At 37.7% G+C, this 13,659-nt stretch overlaps 1 protein-coding gene across 6 annotated transcripts in view; it reads left to right on the top strand.

Annotated features, from left to right (window-relative positions):
* Positions 1 to 13,659, top strand: part of LOC122811036 (tyrosine-protein kinase HCK-like) — a 422,299-nt gene that overhangs the window by 285,104 nt on the left and 123,536 nt on the right. The window lies entirely within an intron of this gene.

Raw genomic sequence — 13,659 nt, 5'->3', positions numbered from 1 at the left:
TTTACCCTGCTATTGTGAAATATCAGAGTACATACTTTTAAGAAATGTGAACGTGTTTTTTTTAAATCAGGCATTTATTGTCATCTTTTGTTGGAAATTACAACCACAAATGCTTCTTTCATGGAATAGGTAAAATCTTTGAACAAAAATTCTCATTGGTAATAAAAGTTTATTTTTTATCTAGCATTTATGATGAACAAATCTACTGTCTGCAAAACAGCAGCAGTGTCATGCCTAGAGATGGTGATAAAGGGAAGTAAAACCATGACAATATGCACTTCAAGAAGAGGTTTGATTCTGAGTGCTCTTTCTCCCTTCACAAAATGGCTAATTACATCTGTTGTTGCACTTCAGTTACTGCATGCAACTTGTGATGGTTGTACTCCAGGTATAGAAACAGAGTTGACTTCAAGAAAAAGAGTATAAGGGCATTATACTATATGTTGTTTTCCGGAACCATAGCTGGGACATCTGGCACCATGTACAGGTCCACAAACCTCCCACAACAGAAAAAGCACAAAAAAAAAAAAAAAAATACTCTTCTACACATGTGACTCTACCACACTGATCACTTCTGCTCAGTTGTGACTGTACCACACTAAGCACTTCTGCACATGTGTGACTGTACAACACTAAGCACCAGGAGCGGCCTTAGGTCAACTGGTGCCCTAGGCAAAAGGGCTTTACAGCGCCCCCCTCCACACCACCTAGTGCCCCCATCCTGGTCAACCTACACCAAATAAATATTGGAAAAGTGCCCCTGCTAGAGCGGCGCCCTAGGCGACCGCCTAGTTGGCCTATGCCTAAGGCCGGCTATGCTAAGCACTTCAGTACGTGAGTGACTGTACCACACTGAGAATTCTGCACATGTGTGGCTGTACCACACACTGAGCACTTCTACACTTGTCTGGCTGTACCATATTGAGCACTTCCACTGTGACTGCACGTGGAGTGTCAGTATTCATGCCCCATAACAGCTAACACTTGGAGCAGCCACCCCCTTTACTCTACCCTACTTATCTTCTTCCTTAATCAGAGCATACACACTGAAAGTGCATTATTCCTCTTTCCTATAGATCAATGCATTAACATGGTTTGTAGTTAATTATAGAATATTACAATCTTCCTTTGTACTGGATTACAAAGGAGAATTTTGTTGTGAAAACACTACAGAAGGTCGAATCACACAAGCTTTAATGCCAAAGAGCAAAACCACATTTACTTCAAATACTTAAATATACTATAAAAAATATTAATTACCCATTGTGAAGAGCCTTCAACCCCACAACCCTCCCCCTTAATGTTATATACCATTTCAAAGGTTGCACTTGCATTACCTCAGTTTATATATTATTAAAAGTATAGATTTCTGATTATGTTATGCAGACTTTTATAGTGTCCCCATACATCTGTCTTATTATTTCATATATATTATTATCATAATGTATTAAACTAAAGATTTATTACTTGCCATTGCTGGTTATCCCTCTAATTAATATAAACTGCCAATGGGCCACATTTCAGAAAGGATGTGGTAAATTGTAAATGTCAGGTGATGAATACAACTGGTATTTCTTTCATTGTTTTTTTTTATAAATACAGGTTTTAAAATTTTTTTATCTTTCCTTTGAAAAATGTCTAAATAATAAATCTTTTCAGGATTATATCACATAGTAAAATTCAAATTCCTCTTAAATTTCTTCCACATAATTCTCAAATTCAGTAAGTTTGAACAGTGTTAACATGGAAAAACAATAGTTCACCAAACAGGTAAAGTATTCAAGTAAAGCTTTTCTAATTAGGTTAATGAAGTGCTTGGACAGCTGGTTGACACATTGGTAGTTGAATGGCTTTAGTTGATAAATTTTATGTCTTGGCAGGTTTCACCAAATTGTGTTGTATTTTGCAAGCTGGAAGAGTGCTTTTCAGGATGTTTTCCCCTTTTATCCACTGTGGTTTAACAGTGGAGTTGGTATTCATAACTTATGAGGTGTGGAAGATGCAGGCAGGCTTGTCCACTAGCAAAAACATTTTTGGAGGTGGGGATGGTTATGACTCAGCAGTTTTGATATTTATTTTTTTAAACCCGTAAGTCAAGCAAGCATGCTTCAATCACTCATAACTAAACCCTTAAGAACACTTGCAGTTGATTTTTCTACCATTTGAGGGAGCCACTTCTTAATTTTTTTACTAATCTCAAATGCTGCTGTTTTCTTTATTTAAATCTGATGTATTAATTAATTTCAACTGGACTGTTTTAAGCAATGATTCATATCTCTTTAGCAGGGCATATAAAAATAAATGAATGACAAAGTAAAGTTCCCATTTAATATGATTTCTAAAATGGTTGTTGCTAAAGAAATAACTGTTCTTTAGCCTAATTACAGAAGCAAATATAGGCACAACTCTTGACCTAGCAAGCTCAAATGGCATAGAGAGATAACTCCCTGACTACATACCAACTGACTCATGTGGTATTAGCAACTTTAGCAACCAGTGAAACTGGCAAAAGTGCAGAGGAAAATGCTTACTCTTAGCCTGCTCATCCTTCTTCAAAGGGAGGGATGGGATGTGCATGTGTCTGAGCACACATTGCTTGGTAAAACCCGGAGACCATATGAATGTGCCATGTACAACAGGTCCAAATTGAGAGAGGGGTCTGAATGGAAAGATGATGAAATCAGCAAGAAAAGGAGAGTAATATTGCCTGAACTGAATTCATCCTCAAGTCCTGGTGAGTACTTTCACATGGTGGACCCTGTTTTCACAAAATCTCACCAAGACAATGAGATATAGACTGTATTTTCATATAGCATATATCACAGAGATTAGTAGGTTAAAAATAAAAATAGACAGCTGGGACAGAGATCCCATGATAAAAAAAAAGTTCTCAATCCTGTTGTATGAACTTTTACCAGGACTGGAAAAAAGAACACAGAAACATTCCATCAACAGGGTTAGTCCACACTTAGAATTGGGGTCTATATCAGAAACCTGAAAGCCAAATTCAGCGAATCTGTGTACATCAACACATAATGGTCAATGTACGAAATGAGCGAACACTGTAAACATCGAAAGGGAGAATGCCGAACGGATTTCCTCGGCCAGCAGGGTGATCGTGGGGATGAGGAAGTAAATCCGTTTCGCCACTGTAGTGTGGTCTCAGAGTGGGTATATTTAAGTAGGGGGGTGTGGGGGGTGCATGGGGCTTGAACCCCTTGCAAAAATGTTTTAAAAGTGTTTTACTTTAGGTTTTTTGGGTTGGGTTTATCTTACCTGTATGGCGCTGTTGCTTCCGGTATCATGTTCGGTGTTCTCTGTTTCGGCATTTATGGTGTTCGCTCATTTCAGTCATCAACCTTTATGTGTCGATGAATTCAGATTCACTGAATTCGGCTTTTGAGTTTATAATATAGACTCTAGAATTGCTCCCTTGGACTATTGAGAATAAGGAAGAAATTATGTATCATTACTATTGTGCTAGGAAGCTCAGAATCTCCATACAGATGTTATTCACAAACAATAAGAAAGAAATAAGAAGAAAGAAAAATACTAGCAGATGAAAAACTGTCAAAAGCTTCAAATAAAAATTTGAATTCATTAATACAACAGATCCATAAAAACATTACATAGGTTAAGGAACTTTGGGCCATCTAACAAAAGAAGCAACAGACGAAGTGTGAAAATATAAAGAACAAAACCCGTAGATTTTTGCAAAGTGTAAAAAAGAAACATGGACATGGGAAAGAAAAACAAGATCAGGCATAATGCAATATTTATGTGAATGAGAAAGCCAAATGCTCAGTAAAAAGCACTTCCAAAGATATTTGAATATATGGAAAAGATATGGAAAATTTCACAAAATAAAAAAAAAAAAAACAATAAGAAAACAAAAGGGAAATGTACAAAAGAGGATTGGTAAGGCAAAACTTAAACAAATAGAAAGTGAAGTCATGGATTATCTGCAAAATGAAGGATTTAATTTGGAGAACCCAACACAGGTAATTTCGCAACAGAAATAATGGTTCCAGAGATTAAGCAGCAGGAGGCATTTAAAGAGGATTTGCCACATGATCATGCCTTATAGCCTCTTGCAGGAGACCATACAAGAGTCCAGTTGAAGACCATACAAGAGTCCAGTTGAAGTTGCACAGCAAAGGAAAGAGCAGGAAATAGTGGCAACTCTGACTCGGGTAATGTTCTGATGGGATGGGCCAAACGGTTCCATGGGAAGCAGCAGCAGATGAAGCAAGCTGCATCTGAAGAGGATATATCACAGAATGATGTTCTGGAACTTTCTGTGGAATACTTGCATGGAACTGAGTTCAAAGAAAAATGATCCCAGTGCAGAAAAAAATGTTATAAGAGAAGACCACCTTAATTTAACAGAGATAGATAAACATATTAGGATAGATGAAAGAAATCAATTACTGAAAGTAAATAAAGCTCAAAATGATAGAAGATTTACAGTAATTAGAATTTCTGAGAGAAATTCACGTCATTTAACTGAAATAAATATGATATATTACCAAGCAGCTAAATTAATAATGGATAAGGTGTTACCACAAAAATGTAGAGTAACAAAGAAAAGGAAGAGCAAGAATAACAGAACCATGGAATACAGAAAACTATAAAGCACTTATGTCAGAATAATAAGCAATAATGTCAGAAGAATAAACAAAAGGGAAGAGATCATAACAATACTTACAAAGATAGATGTGATAAAAGCAACACACAGCTCTAAAACAGACCAGGATCGATCACAGACTATGGCCAATAATAAACTTAAAATATCAGCACAAGCAAACAAATTTAGATGATAAGTAGATAAACACAAAGGAAACATAGAAAATAAGCAATTCACTGATGATCCAAAATGTTTTATAGAGAATTGGACACAAAGCAAAATGAAGGAAACACCACTAAAAAAAGAAGAAATAGACAATTTTAGAGAAATATTTATGAAGATCGTGTTGAACATACCAAAGATACAGAATAGATAAAAGAATTAAAAGAAACAGTAAGGAGTTCTAATGTAGAGGATATGAAATGGGATGAAGTAACAGTCAAATAAACTAAAACAAGAAAAGCTGCTAAATGGAAAACCTCAAGCTCAGATGCAATACTAAAACTTCTGCCTGGAGGTATTGTGAAGGCTGCCAGCCTATCTAGATAGAATTTTGTAAATAATTATATGTCCTTGTAAATATTAATATGATCCACAGGCTTGTGTAACAAATGTAAGAAAACTGTGTTATGTTCTGAGCTTCAAAAATGTAACCACAGTGCACCCTGCTGGAAGAAAGCTGATGGGTAAAGCATTTTAGGACTGTTTGATCTCAAGCTAGGAGACAGGATGTCTGGGTTAGGAAATTCTTTCTATTGTTCTAAGGCAGAGATAATTACTAGATTTTACCTGTAAAGTGTCTTTTATTGCTGTGGCTTCCTGGCAGGTGCAGATTACAACAAGAAATGTTACAATTTTAAGTTCTATGAGCCTGGGAAACCTAAGTAGAACTGTCAAGAATGATGCAATCTGAAATGACTCAGCAGCAATGTGTATTATCAATTTAAGACTTTCTCAGACAGAAATACTTAGCATTTTTGTATTTTGTCTGAACCTTATTTTGTCTGAACACATCAGCTCACCAGCAGTTTGCTTTTGCTCTCTAAGTCGTATTTAGAACAGTGATTTCTCTTAGAGATAGAAATATAGCGAGATTAGTCTAGCTGTTTTCTATATTTATGTGAGGCTATCCTACAATGTTGTTTTAAAGTATTTCCTGTGATTTCTGAACTCTAGTGCCACTGTGTTGAATTAAGTATTGTCTTGTGTTTTTATTATTAAATATTTTAAACCTTTCAACTGTGGCTGTTTTGTGTAGAGATAATTTAAGCTCTTAGAGTACTTGCATGTATTTGGTGATACTGTATAAGCCACTCCAATAGCCTTACCCCTGGGTTATACTTGCTATTTGGATAACACTAACATTGCACAGTAGAATTTGACACCCTTTGGTAAGGGCCTTTATAGTAGCTGATAACAGTAGTTGGTGGCAGTGGATTACTACCTTATAGCCTAGGCAGAAAGGGGCATAGCTAGTGGATCTATGCCAGCCTTCCCCAGGAGTGTCTGTGTGTTTGTATATAAACCAAATCTCAAAGAGTGTGTGTGTCTGTTACCTGGGCAGGGACATGAAGCACTGCTTGGACAGAGAGGGTACTGGAGGTTCTTGCTTGACTACTCAGCTGAGATCTGAACCATATAGCTGTGCCAGTGGGGAGTCTTAATGGGGATCTGGAGAGAAATGGAGGAACCAGCCCATACTGACTGTGATCTCTGTGTGCTCTTAAAGGAAATTGTACTTTACTGTGTGTGTACTTGTTATCCTTCCCAATGTGCACGCCCCTCACTGGTGCTAGTGGTGAGGATTGAGGCTCCTTGATTACTGGGCAAGTGCATGGGTGTCACATATTAATTGTTTGGCAGTGGTGGGATATCCAGAATCAAATATTAATTGTTTGATAGTGGTGAGTTAGCCACATCACATATTAATTGGCTTGTAGTGGAGTGGATAGTGAATTCCTGTAGCTAGTGTACAGTGATCACTGAAGGTGTTTTTGCACTCTAAATCAGCCTTGCAGTGAACATTCAAAGTTCATATCACAATTGTTTTGTTTCTTTTGTTAGCTTAGTCAGGGAGAGCAGGCAAGCATGTCACCAGAGGAGTATGGTAAGGTGACAAGGAGCCAGTTGGCTGAGATTTGCCAGGCTAAAGGACTGGTGCATGGAAACCTGACTAAAGCAGACATGATTGCAGCTTTGGTCACAGCTGCATTAGAGAATAGCAACCAGGAAGATGATCAGACTGGCAGCAGAGATGTATAACACTCAGAGAATGGACAGCTCAACCTTTGTACAGAGGACTTACAAATCCAGCTGGAGCTAAAGAGACTTGAGTTGGAGGCCAAGCATTGGGAAATAGAAGCAGCAGAGAGACTGAGGCATCTAAAGACAGGAAAATGAGAAACTGCGACGTCTGCAGGCTGAGGAGAATGAGAAACTGCTATGCCTGGAAGCTGAAGAGAAGGAGAGGCAAAGGCGGCATGAAAAGGAGATGCTGACTCTTTGACAGAGTCATGGAGGTAATGGGGAAGGGAGTAACCGAACCCCATAAGCAATGTTTCAGAGGGTATGTAAACAGTATGATGTTGACCAAAGGTTCTGGGTACGGTTCCTGACCCTCTTACTCCATGGTAAATCTGTAAATGTACTTTCCAAACTGTCTGACAATGATTTCTTAAATTATAATGCTGTAAAGAATTGTTTGCTAGAATATTTTAAGCTAACACCTGTAGCTTATAGGAATAAGTTTTATGAGTATAGACGCAAAGCAGATGAAAGTGTGTGTGAATATGTTGAACTAAGCACTTATTTTCATAGGTGGGTGACTGGATGTCAGGTTACCACTTTTGAAGGGCTGGCAGACCTTTTGGTGAGGGAACAAGCCCTTAGCACCTTGCCTGAAGACATGAGGATCTGGTTAGTTGATAGACAATGTGCTACTTCAGATGAGTTGGGGAAGAAGGGAGACCTATACCTGACAAGCAGGGCATCCCTGCACAGGAAAGGGACCCCCAGTACAGCTCATGGGTCTAAAGGAACCCACAGTGGGCAGCACAGACTGCCCCAACAGAATCTGCCAGTAGCAGGGGAAGCCACTATTCCAGGTCCACGTCCAGGACCTAGGGTTAAATGTTTTGAAGGCAACCAGTGTAGATGTCCATGGAGGCAAGGTGGGGAACAAAAGGTGAGGGAGCTAGTAAGTGGGAATGACAAAATGCCAATAGTAGGTTGTCTTGAGACAACAGGGATACCAAACTACCATCCTGTGGATGTCCTGATAGGAAAGGATTTTGATAATGCAGTACCGGCTGTTAATGCAGTTACATGCAGTTAGGCTTGGAGACAAGCATGCAAGTCTGGTAGCCTGGGGGAGCTCCAGACAGACTACATACTTGCAGCCAGGACTAGTGATGTGGTTACTTCAGGGAGGGAGCTACCCTGTAGCAGTGAGACTGAAGGTGAGCCACAGCTGCTTGTTGGTACTGGTAAGTGGTAGTACCTAGGCTGACAGTAAGGCACTGCTGTCAGGGGATACCAGACTTCCTGTAGAAGGGGAGCTGGGAAAGGTTACAAAGAGAGAGTTGAGACAGGCTCAGCTTTCAGACCCTACATTGCAAAGCCTGAGGCAGGTAGCTAGTGAGGCACCTGATTCTCAAGGTAAGGGAGAATCTGTATACTGCGACAAAGGGTTATTGTATAGAGAGTGGGCCCCTGAGGGAGGGCTAGAAGGTGAGAGGATACAGCAGTTGGTAGTGCCTAGAGCTTACTGTCTGGCACTTCTAGCCATAGCCCAAGATATTCCCTTTGCAGGTCATATGGGCATAAAATGTACAAAGAGACATATTATGCAGAACTTTTATTGGCCTGGAATGTCCAGAGATGTAACAAGGTACTGTAGGACCTGTGAGCAGTGCCAATAGGTAGGCAAGACAAGAGACAAGGTGAAGGCTCCTTTGATGCCTTTGCCTGTGATTGAGGAGCCATTTCAGAGGATAGCAATGTGTATTATCAATTTAAGACTTTTTTCAGAGAGAAAGATTTAGCATTTTTGTATTTTGTCTGAACCTGAACACATCAGCTCACCAGCACTTTGCCTTTGCTCTGTAAGTAGAATTTAGAACAGTGATTTCTCTTAGAGATAGATAGAAATATAACCAGTCTAGCTGTTTTCTATATTTATACTAGGCTATCCTACAATGTTATTTTAAAGTATTTCCTGTGATTTCTGAACTCTCTAGTGTCACTGTGTTGAATGAATAAATATTGTCTTATGTTTTTATTATTAAACATTTTAAAGCTTTCAACTGTGGCTGTTTTGTGTAGAGATAATTTAAGCTCTCAAAACTACTTGCATGTATTTGGTGATACTGTATACGCCACTCCAATAGCCATAGCCCTGGGTTACACTTACTATTTGGATAACAGTAACACTGCACTGCAGAATAGCACACCCTTTGGTAACGGCCTTTATAGTAGCTGATAACAGTAGTTGGTGGCAGTGGATTACTACCTTATAGCCTGGCAGGAGGAGGCATAGCTGGAGAACCTGTGCCAGCCTCCTCCAGGAGTGTCTGTGTGTTTGTATATAAACCACATCTCAAAGTGTGTGTGTCAGCTACTTGGGCAGGGACATGAAGCACTGGTTGGACAGAGAAGGTACTGGAGGTTTTGGCTTGACTACTCAGCTGAGATCTGAACCCTATAGCTGTGTCAGTGAGGAGTCTTATTATTATTGAAAGATTTAATAGATTTAAAACCTAAATTTGCCTATAGAAATCAAGAGACACTTAAACAGAAATTATGCTATAAAGATTTTAGAATTAAAAGTAATGCTCATCAAGGTAGGATGGCAACTGAGAGATGTTATAATTGTAGTTGTTCTGAGGACATCTTTGATTTAGATAATTAATTTATACACCCTAAATCTAAAGAGAAATACTCTTTTAAGTGTACAATGAATTGTAATAAATCTAAATTAGTGTATTTGGCAACTTGCATGCTTTGCACAGCATTCTACATTGGGAAAACAATGAGGAAATTGAAGGAGCGCATAATAGAGCACAAGTCAGAAATAAAAAGGAAAGTGTTGACTAATGCTGTATACAAACATATAATGGAACATGATAAGCATAAGTTTAAATTTAGGGGTGTAAGTGTAGTTAATACGGATATAAGAGGGGGAGATATAAATAATATTCTTGAATTGAGAGAATATGAATGGATAATAAAGTTACAGGCAGATTCACCACCAGGTTTAAATAATATGATTAGTATAAAGCCGATACTAATTAAAAAACAGAGAGAGAATATATAGTAGCCCCACTTAATGTCCATATATTGATTTGTATATTTTATATCATTTGATTTAATGTTTTGAATGTTTTTAATAAGCTATGGTGTTAACAATAAGATTGTATAGGTATGTACAGTTAATTTTATAGTATAGACATTATTTAGTATATATGCTTTTAAGAACTATTTTAAATGTTTAATTATAGGTTAATTTTGTATGGCTGGCTGAATCAGGTGATTATATGTAACCTCTATTTAAACCTTTGAAAAAGTATTTTTATTCATGTACTGATGAAGGGTATGAGCCCGAAAGCTTTTCATTAAATATTTGGCGTTTATTACATTGTGGTTTTGGAGTTTTGCAGCTGCAGAGTGTGCTTTAGTTTTGTTTCATTATAAATAAGCTTACCAGCTTGAATATCAACCCCTATGTCACTAGATGGGTTGCAAACTGGCTCAGGGATAGAACCCACATGGCCAGAGTTGCTGGTGACATGTCCGACTCCAAACCAGTTACAAGTGGCGTCCCACAGGGCTCAGACCTGGGACCCCTCTTGTTCGGTATATACTTCTCTGAGGTACAGGCAAGCATGGGAGGACTGTGGCTGACCAAGTTCACAGATGATTGCAAACTGGGAGCCATAATTGACTCTCCGGCTGACACAAGCATCCTCCAGAAGGGTCTTACGGAGACAGATACCTGGTGTCAGAACCATGGCCTCAAGCTAAATGCCAAAAAGTGCATAGCCATCCCCTCTGGGAAAAACAAAGTGCCCACAAACTACCACATAGGTGGTAATCCACTAAGTACAGAAGATGTAATTAGGGATCTGGGGACCCAAGTAGATAGTAACCTCTCCTTTGAGAATCACATTGCCAAAATGGTTAGAAAAACCTTCTATATAGCCCACCTAATCATGAAAGGGTTCACATCTAGATTAAGAGAGGTCATTGTGCCCCTCTACTCATCGCTCATCAGGCCCATAACTGAGTACAATGCCCCATTTGGGATGTACCTTACCCAACACCTGCAACAGCTAGAGAGACCCCAAAATTACCTCACCAAGAGGATCATGGGCCTCAAACAGATGCCCTATGCAGCTCGACTAAAGAAACTCCATCTCTACTCAGTTGCTTACTGCCTACTCAGAGGCGATCTCTGCCTGACGTACAAGGCCATGTCTAACCCAGAATTAATAGACATGCTCCACCTCAAGAAATCCAAATCCCTTAGAGCTACACGCTCCAGGGATTTAAACCTCAGCACAACAATAAATAGGACATGCTGGAGTGATAGATTCATATCCCAGAGGCTTCCCTTGCTCTGGAATAGAATCCCAATCCATGTTAGGCAGAGCCCATCACTGACCCTCTTCAAAAGAAATCTTGATGAGTGGATGGGAAATCATAAATTTACTCCTGGGATCACTTCTATGGCCCTACTGGACAGAGGCTCAGGAATCTAATCTAAAGGGGAGGCGAAAGCCAACACATTCTGGCTAGGCTTATAAATGCCCTAGGATAGATAGCTCAGTACCTACCTATGAACCTATGAACCTATACCATCAATATCAATTAGGCTTCTGTCTTTTATATAGTTGTTCAAGTGCTTGGAAACAGGGGACATCTTGAAGAGCTTAGAGCTTGTAGTATCACTCAAGGACAATATACAATTAAAATCACCTGTTAATAGTAACTCACCTTTAGACTTTAATGTTATGGTGTGTTTTAGACCCAATACCCAGTATCCAGTAGGTGTTTGAAAAAGTGCACATCTTTTTATCTAGTTTTAGTATGACTAAAGCAAGCATACCATCATTGCTTGAGTATGAGTCAACTATTTCTAGAATTATCATTGATTTTGTGTGTAAAATTAGGACACCTCTTCTCTTGTGGTTGCAGTTTGAACTTACCAAAATCTTATAATCCTTAAAGTTTAATTTGTTTAGATATTTTGTTATTAAGTAACATTCCTGAATGAATGCAAAATCTGCTTTATATATAGCATTACATATTTGTTGACACTAATCCTTTTCATGGGGTTGTTCATTGATATGATGTTAAATATTATCATTTGATGGAGAATGCTATTATAAGTAAAATTGAAAAGTACTTTTCTTGATTCATTGTGACAAATACATTTTTAAAACTGTTATGGACAATTTAAAAACTCTAAATTTGAAAACAATAAAACTATATATTTTAACAACGTTCTGCATGGATAAACTAAATCCAGCTTACTATATCTCTCATAGAAGCCACAAACTAACCCTCTCATGATATCTAGTGGGAATTCCTAGCTACCACAGGTTAATAGCAAGCAGAAGGGAAACTGCATGTACTTTAAAAACATACAAAAGGACAATTTTGATTTAATATACTATGTATGCATGAACTAAGAACATGAAGCTGTATACAATTTCTTAATTCTTTTTATCTAAGCAGATTAAAATGAATTGATTAATCCTAATAATTATATTTTACTATGAGTAAATACAGGACTATAATGTCATTAAAGCAGGCAGGAAAAAAGATACATTTAAAAGTGTCACTGCCAGAAACATATTTGTAATTCTTATTTAAATATAAATGTAATTCAGATTAAATAAATCAGTATTTACAGTAAAACATATGCTTATAAGACTATTTAGATAAAAATAATTGCTAAATTAATGAAAACACAGTTCAAACGATCATTCTTGAATCTGATTGGCTGTTAGAGTTCAGTTAAGAGAAACAGGCTCAAAGGTCATGCCTACTTCCTGAAAGACAGCACAGATTGTTTCTCATGAGTCTGGGAGCTAAGTGAAGCCTTTAGAAGCTTGAGCTTGTCACAAGAGTTGTCAAAATTACATAAAAAACAGGTAGGCACGAATTTTCTAGTGAAGTGAAGCGTTTAAGCATAACTTGTAAAATGATGAATATTTAAAATAATGGCTCCAAATTACCAAGCACACACAGCTATATGATATATTAGCTAAACGGAGCACATTACAGAAGTTCAGTTAAGTAGTAAATGTATATATAATTATAAAATGTCACCACTTATTTTTTAAATACTTAAAAGTAACACAGTAAGTATTTCTCTCTCCTGCAGTGATTAAATACTGACACTAGGACCAAAACAGAAAGGAAGGGACTTACATGAAGAAATAACTATATGATACAAAAGAAATATATATAAATATATGAAATGAGTGAGTGATTTTATACCATTGCACTAGTGCTATGCTATGTATATAAAGAGAAGTATAAAACAGTAGTTTGCAGTTGGATAAGGTTTTGATTTACTTGAATTTTGAGTACTATATATTATTTATAAAGTTCGCATTGTTGTGGAAAAGATACTAGGAGATAAAAAAGTTACATTACCTTTTGTATATGATTCCGCAGTATTTAGAAGGGAGAAGACAAAAACTTGCATGAAATGTGAAGTTATGTATAATCATTTGTCTCTGGGTTTCTTATTTCTTTCACAGTCCACTCATTTTTGAAGTGTGTCTTTTTAAGTTCATTGAAGAATCCATGGGTTCACGTTGACTTAAAAGGTTCTTTTTTTAGACAAATGAGGATGCTTCTTTGAGAGACTCAAAAGTTTTCTTTCCTTCTGGCAGGGATAGTCTTATTCTTACTGGGAATATGAGTTGTGCTTTGATTCCTTCCTGTTTTAATGATTTTCTTAGAGGGACACATGTTCTTATTTTGGACATTTTTTATATACATATCCCATCCAGACTCCA

This window comes from Protopterus annectens, chromosome 9.part0 (assembly GCF_019279795.1).
Source record: "Protopterus annectens isolate FY-2018-M chromosome 9.part0, PAN1.0, whole genome shotgun sequence".
NCBI classification, from domain to species: Eukaryota; Metazoa; Chordata; order Ceratodontiformes; family Protopteridae; genus Protopterus; species Protopterus annectens.
The sequence above is the reverse complement of the archived record's forward strand: the minus strand, read 5'-3'. Positions and strand labels throughout refer to the sequence as shown.